Below are 13,572 nucleotides of genomic sequence, written 5' to 3'. Positions count from 1 at the left end.
CACCTCACCCAGAAGGTATCCAGTAGGAATCCTAGTCAGATCTCCAGGGAGAGCCCAGCCATCCCTCTGAGGAAACTCATCTCCAGCATTTCTATACACAATCCTATTCTTTCAGTCACTACCTGGAGCTCATGGACCATAGGTCCCGGCAGGTTTTGAATCAATAGCTTCATTGCATTAATTTGTGACCTGCTCAATAAGCCATATACTAGTTTCTAGCACAAAGAAATGGGCATTGTGCTGTACTCCAGTGCTACTGGTGGATGAACAGCTGTAGCTTGCTAGGAAGCAAGAAAAAAAAATAATGGAATACTATTACTACTTGTGATGTCACTCCCAGCACCTTCTTCACAGGTAAAAGGAACACAGCAAAAAAATATAACAAACGTCTTGGTAGTGAAGTGAAACTGAGTGGAAAACAGAATTAAAACTAACCCCAATAGTTACTGCGAATAATCACACTGCTGTCTGTGATTAAGCTGGTAGCAAAGTACGAACATCAGGCATGCTTGCTATCAAGCACTGAAGGAACACCTACACGGTTAAGCCTTTACTCGCTCTTAGAGGCTGCAGGGGCCTTGACTTTTTTATTAAAATGTCCAACTCAAGACTTGAAATAAATGTAAACTGCCTTAAAAATGTACATTTTCTTTTTGTTTGCTTGCTTGTTAGTTTAATTGTGAAGATGTGAACAAATATTAAACTATCATCTCAACTTGATTCTTTAGGGAGCGGTGCACTCTCACCTGTGCTGCACAGAAAAATGTTTATTTTACAAACCCTGCGCTCTGATAGCCTCCGGCAGTTCTTGGAGGGACAACTCATGATGGATCGCCGGGGGTGTGAAGGTCAGCTCTACAAGAGGTGACCGTAGAAATTAAAGCACGTCCTTCTCCTACTGGTCCCTGTGATGTGGTCCATGAGCTCCATCTGCACACTGTTATTGTGTCCAGGCAGCACCTCGCAGGTCACATCAAAGAGTCTTTCTACTAAATTTGATAGGCTGATAAGGAAGGACGCTGCTGTGCAAACACAAGGCAATGAGAGTTTAAGATAACATCACAGTGGAATAATATTGAAGTGGTGCATCTGACTGAACGTGTCTCTGCATGTTTAATATATAAATGAAAAAATGAAACATCAGTGGTTATATTCTGGTGCATAATTGTGTTTGACAGACTTATCCAACAGGACCTTGGGAATGCTCAGCAGACAGTCTTCTGTCTTTAAACTCTGAGTCTTGTTAATTCTCATCTTTTTAAATATGACAGTAAGAGTTTCAACCAGACATGTGCATCTCTTTCCCTGCATTGGGCTGCAGAAGATGACAGCACGCTGGAGTTTGTCAAAAGAAACTGACCCATGAGAAACTAAACGTAACAAGGCTGTTCTCCTTTCTTCCTGGATGTCTGCGCTGCCTTCTTCTCTGCACTCCTGCATCAAGTTACCTTGGAGTAGCTGGGAGCAGTGGATATAACATCCTCTTTTTCTTTTCAACCTTATTGTTAATCTGTTTCTCTCTTTCACCCTCTCTGTTGTGCGTGTCTGTTTTTTTTTTTTTTAGCTTCTCACACATGTACAACTAAAACCACAAAACAGCAAGAACGGGAGGAGGAAGTAAGCACGTCTTCCGCACATCCTCCCAAGACAGCCGTTGTGTTGAAGGAGGCATACAAGCAGCACGTGTTTGCTTGTCAGTCTGTACCTGAGGGTATGTGAGCAAGCCCTACATGTAGACTCATGTGTACTCAGTTGGACGAAATCAGCAGTGGACACTGATTCAGCTTGCCTCCGCTCATCCTTCTCTCCCAAGCCCCTTGTCTCCGGTGATTAGCGACTCCTACAGGAGCTATAAATCTCAGATTTCCATTTCACAATCAGTCAAGACTGGCCAAAACTGAGGAGCTGCACAACGTTAAATTATCTGAGACTTCCTGCAAAGTCTTCTTTTGGATGTTGCATCTTAAGCGAAGTGGATACCAGAGCCTCAGGTCATGGGATTCTTGTCTATGGCTCCCCTTGCTTGGTACTTTTGACCTGCCTGGTTTGAAACCAAGAAATCCAGAAGCAGTTTAGCTCTGAAAATCATCACACAGAGGAATACTCAATCATAGTGTTTGCTAAGCAAAGAGAACATAGAAGGCCTTGTTCACCTGAAACCACACAGTAACAAAACCTGGAGAGTGAGGCTTTGCTGTTTAGCTCAAAGACATCTGCAAAACTAGTAAAAAGCAAATTCCAGTTTCAGATCTGGCGCTACAGGACATCTCTGATCTTTTTCAAACCGCATATGAACAAAAAAAATTCAGTTATGATGGCAGTACCTTACAAATAGAGTCATTAGGCCAACCTCCCACTTCTTTGTGTCTTCTGTCCTGTGTTCAAGATGTCTTGGCTAGTAGTGGACCATAGTTTAAGATCTCCTTCATTAGACCCAAATAAATTTATTGCTATACCTGATCTTTATAAAAGTGTGTTCAAACTGACAGAAAAACTGAATTTACAAATCTGGGCAAGGAAAAAGATGTGACTGAAGACAAATATTTTACACGTATCTCCAGATTTTATCTCCTCAATTAAAGTTCCAAGATAAAACAAATGTTTAGTTAGCATAAAATGTACATTAAACTTAGTAGTACTAACCAACTAGGAACAGTGACCATGTAGAAGTACACCGCTGTGTAAAAGTCTTGAGCGACGCCTCATTTGTTGACTTTTTTCCTTCCAAAGACACAGACTGTTTTTTCTTTTTTTCTAATGGTCTTGAGCAATAGTTCTTGTTTTTCTTTGGAAATTAGCTGCTTTTTCTCTCATTTTTCAGTGAAGTCCTTGTACCTTATTTTTTTAAGAAACTTGCCTGCGACCTATGAATCATTCATGCAAAAAAAATGGCACCTTGCTCAAGGGGTGAACCAGTGTTGTATCTACACATATGAGACAACTTAGAACCATTTTGCCTGTCACATATAGTCTTAATTTGTTCCCTTTTATTAGTTGAATCTACAAAAAATGCCAAAGATAACACAGCTACTTGCCAAAAAGTGGTATATCTCAGGATGGCTATGTGCCCTTAAAAGGTTTGAGGAGAGCAGACAAGTGGATGATAAAAGAAGTGGCAGGCCTAAAAAAAGTGAAAAAGTAAGTCATGTCATTAAAAAATAGGAACAATATTCAGCAAAGATCTGACAGGACCTACAACCCTTCAAATAATCCATCTACTGTTCACTAAAGCCTAACCAGAAATGATCTCAGTAGAAGGGTGGCTGTAATGAAGCCATTCGTAAGAAAGAGAGATAGGGAGGGTTGTCCCATCACTCAAAGACCAGCCTTTGTCCTTTAAGTGCAGGGCAAAGATGTTTCGAGGATATGGATGTTCACATTTTGGACTGAGAAAATAAATGGTTTAAAAGAGGAGTGAAGTATGCCATTTATGTCCATCGTGACTGACCATTGTTGAACAAAGGTCAGCCAACTACAATGCAGTCTTGGGCCATGTCCACACTAATACGTTTTCGTTTGAAAATGCATCTTTTTCTCTCTGTTTTGGCCTTCCGTCCACAGTGAGACGGCAGTTTTGGTCAAGGAAAATGGAGCTTTTTGAAAACGCTCTCCAAAGTGGATACATTTGAAAACGCTGTTTTCGCATCGCAGTGTGGAAGGAAATGATGACGCATTTTAGTCATATGATGCAGTCATGTGACCAATTAAACTAAGATAGCAGAGGGAATTATACAGCAGTTTGCTCTCAATTTTGACAGCCCTATTAACCCTTTAAGACCTACCATAGAACCAAGTCCGCCAGAGCTTATCTTTATATTTTTACATGCTGTAGTGCCATTTTTGGGAACATTTCAAGTTGCTATACATCAATACAACCGTTATAGCCCAAATTTTAATAATATGTATGCATTAAGTCCATAGTAACTACATAAATTGCAAAAAAGTGCAATAAACTACAAAAAAACTGAAAATCGTTTGTTTGTTTTTTTACATATATTTCTAGTTAGAGAAATTTAAGAGGTTTATTCCTCAAAACTCTAAATACAAAAAAGTTGCACAAAATACTTTCCAACCACAGGAAATTTATTTTGAGTGTCTTCATAGTTTCATTTTGAGATACACCAATTTTTATATACTGCAGGAAAAATGAAAATAAATATTATAATGCAAATTTGCAAAAAAACCCAAAACAGCATGTGCATCAAAATAACTATTTCCAACAGTGCAATTTGAGTTCTAAGCATCCCAGAAACTATACAGAAAAGCATAAAGTCAAACATGACTTTTAAAAACACCAGTATAGTCTTATAAGGCCCTGAAAGTAAAAAACTACATTTTCCGCGAAAATGATGTCACTTCCGATTTCGGCCAGGTAATGGCGGACATATGATAGTTCACGCTGACGTCTATTCCAACCTAGGAAGTGTTACGAACAGCCGATCGGATCGGCAAAGCGTGTTTCTGGAATATTATGTTTTTGTTGCTGGAAGTGCTTTTTATGCAATTTTTGCAAAGCTTTATGTGGAAGGAAACCGTGACCTAGGACAAGCTCATTGCATAACATGTAAGTACAACTCCTCTGGTTTCACATGCAAAAAAATTATTGCGCTACCTTATGTGGTTCCAGTTCTACAGAGATTTGAAAATAGTTACGCAAAACGGAGCGTGCCCACTCCGACCGGTTTTAAAGGGTTAAAGATTAATATCAGTTTGTACATGATCCTTTTCTTCAAATACTTTAATTCTTACTCACTTTTGCAACTTTGTACTTTTGTGTAACTCGCAGCAACAACTCCAACTCATTGTCAAAAGATTTAAAAAACTTTTCCTCGACATTTTGCCGCAACGTCTCAAAGAGCCGGAAAGTAAATAAACAGCAGACAGGAATAAAGCAGGTCGAATCATCTTACGTTTTACGCATGCGCAATACAGGAACGTAAGCGTTTCAGTCATTTCAGGGTGGATGAACAACTGTTCTGAAACGGCTGAAAACCATAGTGTGGATGCGGAGCGTTTTTAGACAAAAACGCTGTTTTCAAATTTATCCGGATTAGTGTAGACTTAGCCTTGAGATCCTTTCTGAGTCACTTAGGCCCCACTCACACCTTGCCTCATGCGACCTCAATAGGCCATATGATGGGCTGGGGCAGCAAGTGGTTTCACACTAAACCCCCCGTGATGGTAACGACCCACGCCTTTTTCTATATCTTATCTGACCAATAGTGGGTCAACGACCCTAAGCACTCCCACATGGAACAAGCCCCACTAGGAATTGAATACCTGGTACTCACCAACATTTGTTTTTAGAATTGAAGAAGCCTCTTTGAAGTGAAACATTTTAGCAAACCTAAAGGGGTGCAAGTGTTCAAGACTACAATGAGTTGGATGACTGGAAACCTGCAGACATTTTACATGCTTCAGTAAATCCCAGCCCCTATTTCCAATGTTCCAAAATACTTCACAGTTCTGTGAATGAATCAGGTTTTCCAGGGAGAAATGGGATCTCTGTGTTTGGACATTTTATAAGGGTTAAAGTTTCAGAACCATTTTTTTTTAACTATCACAAACTTCATTTCAAACTAAGTCTTATTTATGTCACATTATTGCAGCAAAGTTCCTACCTGAGTCCACTTGCCATAAAATCTCATTTGTTAACAGCTAAACCTTATAAAATGCATACCAGCCCTTAACGGATAGAGCTCCATAGAAAAACATATCAATCAAATACATCAGCAGCTTCTTGCTCTCCCTCCAGAACAGTAGAGTTTGTCTTCACAGTAAGCCAATCCCACATCTCGAACCCCTAAAACTCTGGTGCAGTCAGCAACCCTCTCCATCATACACAGAAGCTCATTCAACCATTGTGACGAGGTCTCCATTCATCTGCTTACCTCACAAGTCACCTATCCAAACAGCCCGGGTTTGAAGAGTGCTGGGGAAATGGTCCTGGAGGCAGTGGCATTGGCCAGCAAAGCAATCATCCATCAACACCAGGGCTCCCAGAGTGCACTGGGATCAGACTGCCGTCATAAAGGTGACAGGGCCGCCAGACAGTCAAACCCAGGACAACAAAAACACCCGCGTCTCTAAAGATCCAGTGTTAGCATAGTCTCACAGAAACTTCCAAAGATTAAAGCCAAAAGAAAAATCAGATGCAAGGCCCAGGGAAGACTTTAAATCAGGTTGCTAGAGCTCATATAAAAACATACAAACATTCTAACCACCTGTACTGATAAGATTGCAGCCATGTAGCTGTAACCCAGGTTAAAAGCTGATAATAATCTACCCAATCCCAGACCGTTCCCACAAATATAAATATTAAGTTTAGCGAGGTTATTTCTCCTTCATCTCACTCATTTCGGCCTGTTTCTCAAGTTGCTGCTAAAAAGAAGAGACGTTTCAACTTATTCTTCCTCTAACGTGATTCTTCTATGTGAGTTATACTGACATATATTAATATTATAGCATTGCTAATAAAGTTCCACTTGTATATCGGTTGGTATGACCTGTAATCTCTTCTTCAGCTAATTTCACAAAAATGAAAAATTTTATGTCTTGAAAAGTCTTAAAGTTTGCAAATCCCTAGGTTACTTTATTCAGAAATCTTTAGCTAATACATTTATCAAAGCTTTCAATGCCCCCAAGCAAAACAAACAAACTTGCCAATCATAGTGATGCAGTTTTAATCTCTAAAACATTCCAAGTATTGAAATGATGGGTTACAGTAGAGGTTGCTGCCTTAGCCTCTTACGACTACTAATGACGGCTTGTCCATGCACAACCAATACTCCTTTAACATAATTGGTTAATAAATATCATGTAATAAATCCAAGTGAACAAACAGAAATCTTCCCCTTGCCTAAAGATTCTGCACATGCATGCACAGTAATGTGCATTTAAAGGGGTGGGTAAAAAGATATTAACTGCTATAAATGACAAGATAAACTGAACCTAAAGTTTGAGCTTGTTTCAATTTAGTTCAATTCAGTTTTATTTAAATTGCAACGATTCACAACTACAGTTGTCTCTATATGCATTATATTGTAGTGCAAAGACTCTACGATATTAGAAAGAAACCCCAACAATGAGACAACATGCAGTAGCGTTTATTACTACTTTTTCAGACAAAATCACCACTGGGAAATATATCTTTAATAATATGAAAACATTTGACTCCTCTTATTTTAACTGATTTAATATATTCTTTATTATTGTTATATTTTATAATTTTTTACATTGTGTCTGAAGAAAGAGTCCTTTGTCCCAGCATGAAAAAGTAGAATTTAAACACTCGCTCGCTGATCAATAAATAGCACTGTTATGGAGTATCAGCTGCACATTTACTACCTCCAGTAAATTCCAGGGATTTGGGTTTCTATGCAGAGTTTTAGAAGCAAGATGGCAGAGTTTTTGACTACAGTTGTTATAAAAGAGATGACTTTATCCAAAAATGGAAAGCCTGTGTGAGGTAATGCCATTCACAAGAGCATGGTAGCAGCACAGCATGTGTTTGGACAAGTTGGCTTTTAGAAGTGCTCGAGGCAGAGCCTGTTTCTTAATAAATGTCAGTAGTGTGAAATCTTAGAAAAGCTTAGACCTGGTCTAGAGTTGCAGAAAACATCTGTAAGCATCATTGACCACATGTTTAAGCCAAATTTACTTTCAGATAAAATTTCCCAAACGTCTGTTTCTCAAGCAGAATTTTTAAAACTCTACAGAAATATTTGCAAATAGTTTTTCCTCATAGGTCTACGGATGATTTTAGTAAACGTAAATGAAGCTGCATAATGAGCCCAGCTCTACTTGAAGATATACATACTCTCCACTTCTGTCTTCTCTGCATTTTAATGATCTGTGGAGGCGCCATGAGCCAAGAGTGTGAATGTTCACCTGTGCCAGCACACTCAGCCTGGACTGAATCCAAACCAGCTTTGAGCAGAACCAGAAATCAGCTCAGCCGTTGTGAACCAGGATTTGTAAGAACTTCTCATCCATCCAATCCACCAGCACCCATCCATCTCTCCCGCTACCCATCTCTCCACCCACCCCCATACTCCAAGTCCCATTGGCCCTCAAGTCTGGGCTGTATGAGACTGTAGCGTGACAACGTGTGTATGTATTGAATGGATATCTATGTGTGGGTGTGTGTGGCTGGTCTGCATCTCTGCAGGTACGTGTGTGTGCAAAATGTGCTCTGTGTAGGAGCCTGGCGTTTGTTATTCTCTCCACAGCCACACTGTCTTTCATCAGGGCCCTGTCCTGCAGCCCACAGACTCTCAGTATACAGTTTCACAGTCTTGGGCCCCTGTCTGCTGTAGCACGTGGGTGGATGATTTCTAACACATGGGAACCTTGGGAGCCCACGCAAAGCTGGAACAATAGAGGACCTGTCAGTATGAGGGCAGTGGAAGAGGACGAGACGGCAGGCGGTGATGATGTCAGAATCATTCACACCCTCCCACACTTCATCTGCCCGTCTTGGCTCTCAGTCAGAGGGATGGATGCACGCATACAGAAGCATCCACGAGTGCAAAAAAATTCATGATAGTAATGCGTAGTGCTTGATGATCGTGCATACCATTCATTCACTGTAATATCTTCCACAAAAGGTGCTGCATATTTGAATAAGTGTACAACTCAGTTATGATTGTTTTGTATATTTCCTTGGTTCTTATATCTCAGTTTACTTTCTGTTAGATTTCAGAGTACTTTCTTTCTTTATTTAAAAAAAGGTTCTTTTTTTAAGTTCATTGTTAATTCTTTATGTTTTTTATTGTAATAGGGGTTGTTGGGCATTTATTAGCGGCAAGATTTAAAAAGTTTGGAACGGATATTGCTAATTACGCTTCACTCCTGAACATTTTTATTTTGCTTTTGTTTGTTTTGTACATGATATTTTTTCAGCTAGTTTTACTTTTTGGGTTCTGGGATATATGGTTTCCAGAAACAACAGCCTACTGGCTTTGGTGATGCTTTAAATTTTCTGTTAGTTCCATATGTGGTTTTAAGAAAACCAAACAGGGGGTCTTTGGACAGGGGCCCTCTGGTGTCTGGCAGTGAAACTTTGTCAGCAGATCCTTTGAGTGGGGCCACCTTACCTCAGTTTTGCTTGACCAGACTTTTTTTTTAATAGCGAGATATGAATCCTGCTGGTTGAGCCTCTGTCGATGGGGAGTGCTAGTGTTTGTGTTTGGTCTACAGTAATGTTTAGGTAAGGTACACGTCAGTAGTAAATAATATCCACAGGGCCATCAGGACCCAGTGTTTCAAAGCAGCATTGCAATGTAATAAGATGGTGAGTGTTATTCACTTTACTTGTCAGTGGTTTCAGAACAGTGTACGTACCAGGTCTATGCACTGGTTTGATACACTGATATTTCCTTGTGATTATCAGTACCTTCAAAAGCCTTTAAGGATTCAAAATGTTAGCATTTTGCAGAGACTCATTCAATTTTAGATATATTAACATATTTTAGATGTTAGATTAATCATTTTCTGGCATGTCTCACTTCAGAAGCAGGAAAAAGCTCATGCCTCGTGGTTCTAATCAATCATTAGCAATAAAGAAATCATGAATGTGTAGTTTTAGTGGAAAAAAGGTTGACATGATTGCATCAGCAAACTCACCTGCAGTGACTAAATGCCTGACAGTTTGAGAATCGCTGCTTTAACACAAGATTTAAACCAATGTTGTAGACTGCAAAAAAAAAAAAGTACACAACTTTTTGGTCACTTACATAAATTTCTTAGCTCAGATTCTAAAGATAAGTTATAATTCTAAGTGATCCAGAGATCTTGAAATAAGAAAACTAGGAAGCCAAACAGAACGTCTGATTATTTTTTTTCACTTTTTTTTTTTGTTCCAAAAAGATGGAAATTTGTTTACGTACCTGCAGAAACCTTTAGGTTTATGCTACAATGAGACTAGAAAAGTCACGTAGCAATGCAGGTGGCACAGATTATGGCTTGATTACTCTTGTGATTAACCCATCAGTTGCCTCATACAATGCCTGAGAATGGTTGTTTCCCATTTTTCCTGTTTGGTCCCTGATGAATGCAGAAGCTGAAACTGTGGGATTTAATTTAACAGAACACTGACCAAATAAATAAGTTTATGATTAAGTCTATTATGCTGTCACTTTATTTGAAGGTAAAATTGAAAGCGAGCCCCTTAACATCCTATTCCCGGGGTCTAAAGATTCTGTAAACATGTCTGCGTAGAGACGAAAAAGTATGCCCCCATATGTTTGGGGTATGTGTATGCACCCTGTATGTACAAAATCCTACTTAAACTCTATAGGATTAGGCCTCTCAGACCAGCCGTTCTCCAGCTGCAGACCTCTTGCACGCCCAATGGATAGCAATCTGCCTTCCTGTGACACCTCCGCCTTTCTGAAAGTGAGACCCGACACTTCATCCCCATGTGGACAGTGGATAGTCTGCATGTTAGCAAGTTGGCAGAATGAGCAACAACAGGGTGGCAATTGTCTATGGGATTATGTTGGTACAGGCAGGGTAATAGCTAGCTACTATATACCTCTCTTGTTACATCTTTCTGCTTCTTCCTTCACCTCTTGAACTGGAAAAAAAAAAGATATATACTTTGGCTCCATTTCTCTGTATTGTCTGGAAGTACATTCAGACCCAACAGCAGAATCCATCCTGCTTATCTGCCAATTGAAGAAAAAACACAATGTGGTTAAAAAATGGAAGAATGTAGGTGGATAGCATGGATAATGAGTGGAGCTGCTGTCTGTTTAGAAGTTTAGAGTCGCAGAGAGGGAAAACAGGACAGTTTCCAATGGTCTGCTGGAGTCCAGAGAGGCCACAGCACACGCCAAACACCAAGAGTGAGGAAAGCAATCCATCACTGGACAGGAGGAGGAGATGGGGAGGGTGGAACGAACGTTGGGCCAAACCATAACAATATGTGTGTGTGGCCATTGTTAGCTGGCCAGCGTCATTGTGTGTTGCTGGTAGCCCCACGCCCTCTGATTCCAGTGGGAGTCAATAACTTCAGACAATCCCAAGAGGGGGGCAGAAAGGGTATCTGTGGGAATGTACAGCAGGGAAACCTTTCCATTCATACACAAATATGCCCGGTAATGGGAATGCCCTATTTAAAGCATTTCTTTTTTTCAAAGTGGGAACACCTTTGAATGCTGTTTACTAACTACTACAGCTGTGATTAAATAGCCCAATGCTGAACACTGCATTTCCTTTCTTTCAAGAGCAAATGCTGCCTCCCCAAGTGGCATTTAAACTCTTATCAGTCATCGTGCCTCTTTATCTAAGTGTTGTTAATTGGTTTACTTCATCTGCCTCTTCTTTTTGTTGATCAATTGTTGTGTGTACAACATCAATTATGAGTATAAATGTTGCCCCAGTGAAAGGTTTTGCATTATTTTAAGTCTTCATGTCTTCAGAAGTATATTGAGTTGGTAGGTTTGCAAACCTTAGAATGATTCTATATATATGGGAATTTTGAAATTCCTCAAGGCAGCATCCCAAGCCCCATTCTCTTTTCCCTTAGCCACAATATTTACCAATATATCAATTACTTTTTAAACTTCAGTAGAGTTATACTAAACCATAGCCTCATGATAGTCTCTATTGAATTAGTTTTGTCTAAATGCTTAGATTGTAGGGGGAAAATATTTGCTTTATGTTTTGTATTTTACAATATATAGATGACCTAAGGCATATTGTGTGTGTGTTTTTTTAGTATCATTTCTTTGTAAGTCAAATTGAAACACTACAGAAGAGGAGATTTATAATAACTTTCATTTTTAGAATTGGATCAGTCAAGTAAAGCTATTGAGGTTACAAGTAAAGGTACACAGCCTCTGACAGTCACGTGATCCTTGTTTGACAGGTTGTTTTGCCGATCAGCAGGCTATCTGGGCCTAACCTAAACAACCCGGGGGTTACCTCTGTGTTTGTTTGACTATTTGCTCTGGTTAGCGCCCTCCCCTCTGAAAGCAACACAAGCCATTACTGCAGACCATCTGTGGACACGGGTCAGTGTTGACTTATGGCTCTCTAAACACCACGCAGCGTCACCCAGAGGGAATCAGTCGGGGCAGCAGCAACACAAGTGCAGTCAATAAGAATACATCGTGGCTGCCCTTACCTTCTAGTGCTTTCTAGTCTTTTGAAAAATATTATAAAGCTGAACTCTTCAGTTTTAAACAGTGTCTCAGATGATATAAAAATACTTTGACACTTTTGAAAGTGAAATATGACGAAATATGAAGTTTATGGAACAGAGGCAGCGATTTGGCACACCAGACAAAAGAACTGGATAGGAATAATTTATGGTTTGCCACAATGAGTGTCGGGTAAACAGAAAAGTAGAGCTGTACACCTGCTAAAGACGAGCATTTTCACATATACACATAGACAAGTCAACACCTTACTGATGGCATTACACTGTGGCAAAGGTTTTGCATTTCTTTAGCACATCTGCATCTCTACCCACAGTGCTTCAGCAGAGTGGTCCTGCACAAATGAGGAAGCACAGTGCATTGTTTGTCTCATTGCAGCCGAAATCCACTGAGATTCAGATCCGGAAGACTAACAACACGCCTACTCATTAGCTTGTAAATCCTGATTGTTTTTGTTTTTTTAAATAGGCAATCACTCATTAAAAAAATCTTGGACTTAGGCACTGTGAAATGAGAAATGTATACCAGGAAGTCTTTGGAAAAGTATTTTAATTTTTGTAGTTACAGCTTGGAAATAATCTCTTTAGGTCTCAACACTTCCTACTGTCAGATTGCTCGATTATTACGGCCATTTAACACCACATCAAAAACAGCGGTGCATAAACCAAATACATGCCAGAAAGTTGTGCACCAGCTGGTGTGAAACCAACGATCTGTATCCTATTTCTTAATCCCATCCCACAGACGACAGGAACTCTCACAGAGACTGCTGAACACCCTCGCCTTTCTGCAAAACACCTGGTGAAGCCGGTGGCCAAATGTGCCACCTCCATACGGTACATCATCATCACCAGCTTTCAAAGGCCCCATAGTCAGTCTTCATCACTCTGTCCTCTTCCATCATCTAGTTTCCATTCCCTGACTCGCCGCAGGTCTGTACACACAAACGTTCATAGACAGGAAAGCTACCCTTACATGGATTACATTTAAGTTTGCCTCTGTCTGAAGGGGAAGTCTCAGCATCCACAAATGTCGACTGCCTTGGCTGTAAACCAATTCCTGCCAGGCTATCACCTTTCAGCCCCCCAGCCCCTGAGTTATTACAGTGCGGCTGTTCACAGCAGCTCCAGCCCAGCGTGGTCTGATGTGGTCCGGTCCAGCGCTGAGCTCTGCAGTCAGTCACCTCTCTCCTCAGCTTCACAAGACGTCTCCAGCCGAACAGTGAGCTGAGGGCTTCCGCCACAGGTGTCTGAGACTTTCTTCTCCTCCTCCTGTCAATCCTTCTCCTCTTTGACGAGCTCTTTAATTCCCTGTCCTCTCCCTGCCTCGCTCCCTCCCACGCTCTTTTTCTCACTCTCTCTTTCTTTCTAGGTTAGTCACAAGCAGTCCAGATTGTTCTCATTTA

This window comes from Oreochromis aureus, linkage group 8, assembly GCF_013358895.1.
Source record: "Oreochromis aureus strain Israel breed Guangdong linkage group 8, ZZ_aureus, whole genome shotgun sequence".
Taxonomy (NCBI): Eukaryota; Metazoa; Chordata; class Actinopteri; order Cichliformes; family Cichlidae; genus Oreochromis; species Oreochromis aureus.
Note: the sequence above shows the minus strand (reverse complement) of the source record.